This window comes from Heterodontus francisci, chromosome X (assembly GCF_036365525.1).
Source record: "Heterodontus francisci isolate sHetFra1 chromosome X, sHetFra1.hap1, whole genome shotgun sequence".
Classification (NCBI taxonomy): domain Eukaryota; kingdom Metazoa; phylum Chordata; class Chondrichthyes; order Heterodontiformes; family Heterodontidae; genus Heterodontus; species Heterodontus francisci.
Window position 1 is genome coordinate 325,950 of NC_090421.1, and position 2,500 is coordinate 328,449.

General features: G+C 55.0%; 1 pseudogene; it reads left to right on the plus strand.

Moving 5' to 3' along the window:
- LOC137358564 (calcium-binding and coiled-coil domain-containing protein 1-like) overlaps positions 1-2,500 on the plus strand; it is a 59,387-nt pseudogene that overhangs the window by 42,269 nt on the left and 14,618 nt on the right.

Consider the following 2,500-nt stretch of genomic DNA (forward strand, 5'->3'; position numbering starts at 1 on the left):
TCGGTAACCAGAGGGACACAGATTTAAGATAATCGGTAAAGGAACCAGGGTGGGGGGGGCGGGTGGGGGGGGGGGTGGGGTGGAGAGGAGGAGAATTATTTTAAACGCAGTCGACTGAGAAGTTCGGCTGTGATCTTATTGAATGGCGGAAGCAGTCTCGGGGGGCCGAATGGCCTCCCCCTCCCCCTCCTCCTCCCACTTTCTTGCGAGGCATTCCGCTGGCGGGTGTTGAGTCAGACAGTCGCGCGCCGAGGCCCTAACCCCACTGTGTGCCCTTGTTCAGGAGATCCTGGAGTATGTGAAAGCTCTGGAGTGGAATCTGGAACAGGCGAAGCGGAGGGAAGTCTCGAAAACACCGCGAGAGCAGCGGAGGTTCACCAAGTGCGTTCCGGCAAGGCTTAGTTTTATATAGTGGTTAAACTTCACCAGAACAAAGCTCCCTCGACACTGTCCCCCATCAACACTCCCCAGGACAGGTACAGTGCGGGGGGTTAGATACAGAGTAAAGCTCCCTCTACACTGTCCCCCATCAAACACTCCCAGGACAGGTACAGTACGGGGGGTTAGATACAGAGTAAAGCTCCCTCTACACTGTCCCCCATCAAACACTCCCAGGACAGGTACAGTACGGGGGTTAGATACAGAGTAAAGCTCCCTCTACACTGTCCCCATCAAACACTCCCCAGGACAGGTACAGTACGGGGGGTTAGATACAGAGTAAAGCTCCCTCTACACTGTCCCCATCAAACACTCCCAGGACAGGTACAGTACGGGGGTTAGATACAGAGTAAAGCTCCCTCTACACTGTCCCCCATCAAACACTCCCCAGGACAGGTACAGTACGGGGGGTTAGATACAGAGTAAAGCTTCCCTCAACACTGTCCTCATCAAACACTCCCAGGACAGGTACAGTACGGGGGGTTAGATACAGAGTAAAGCTCCCTCTACACTGTCCCCCATCAAACACTCCCAAGGTGAGTGTGTATGTGTTTTGTGCGCTAACGTGCGAGTGTGTGAACGAGTGAGTGAGTGTGTTGTACGTGAGCGTGAACTCTAAAAGTCTAAAAGACTCTCCGTCCTTTCCCTTTGACTCCCACGGTGGGTTGTAGAGACAGCGGCCGTTGAGCTGCGGACCCGGACTGCTGAGGACAGAGTGAGCCGGATTCGGGAGACGCCCCGCGACGCCCCAGCCCACACCAAGAGCCGGGGGTACGGCAGCTCGTCACCGAGGCAGACGGGCGGGCAGGTCGTCATCAGCCAACCAGTGGCCATCGTGTCTCAGCTGGCGGAGGCGCAATCCGTGAGTACCAGGATCCGGGGAGTCGATTTGACCCTAAGCAGGGAGCGGTGCGCTGTCGGAGGGTCAGTGTTAAGGGAGCGCCGCGCTGTCGGAGAGTCAGTACTGAGGGAGTGCCGCACTGTCGGAGGGTCAGTGCTGAGGGAGCACCGCACTGTCGGAGGGTCAGTACTGAGGGAGCTCCGCATGTCGGAGGGTCAGTACTGAGGGAGCTCCGCATGTCGGAGGGTCAGTGCTGAGGGAGCTCCGCACTGTCGGAGGGTCAGTACTGAGGGAGCTCCGCATGTCGGAGGGTCAGTACTGAGGGAGCGCCGCACTGTATCAATCTAAATCATTTGGCTGTGAGTTTGCTGTTTGACTGCAGTTGATCAATGCATTATTGTAAACTCGAATCACCTCTCAATGAGAATGGAACACAGAGCCAGAATATTTAATGATCGACTGCAGTGGATTTATGACGGTGCAGTCAATTCTCTTCAAGAAAGATTTGCATTTAAATAGTGTCTTTCACATCCTGAGCACTTTACAACCAATGAAGCATCGCTCTCAAGTGTTTAAATTACATCGAGCTTCACAGGCACAGGTACAGGCCATTCGGCCCATCTGCTCCGTGACTGTGTTCCGGCTCCACACGCGCCTCCTCCCGCCCCCCTACATCATCTCCCCCCATCACCATATCCTTCTATTCCTTTCTCCCTCGCGTGTTTATCCAGCTTCCCTCTTAACTGCATCTACGCCGTTCGCCTCAACCCACTCCCTGTGGTAGCGAGTCCCCACATTCTCACCGCTCTCCGGGTGAAGACGTTTCTCCTGAATTCCCCGATTGGATTTATTAGTGACCGTCTTATATAGAGACTGGAACTGTGCAGAGTGCTCCAAGTGTGGGTGTAACCGAGGGATATGGAGACCGGAACTGTGCACAGTGCTCCAAGTGTGGGTCTAACCGAGGGATATGGAGACCGGAACTGTGCACAGTGCTCCAAGTGTGGTCTAACCGAGGGATATGGAGACCGGAACTGTGCACAGTGCTCCAAGTGTGGGTCTAACCGAGGGATATGGAGACCGGAACTGTGCACAGTGCTCCAAGTGTGGTCTAACCGAGGGATATGGAGACCGGAACTGTGCACAGTGCTCCAAGTGTGGGTCTACCGAGGGATATGGAGACTGGAACGGTGCACAGTGCTCCAAGTGTGGGTCTACTGA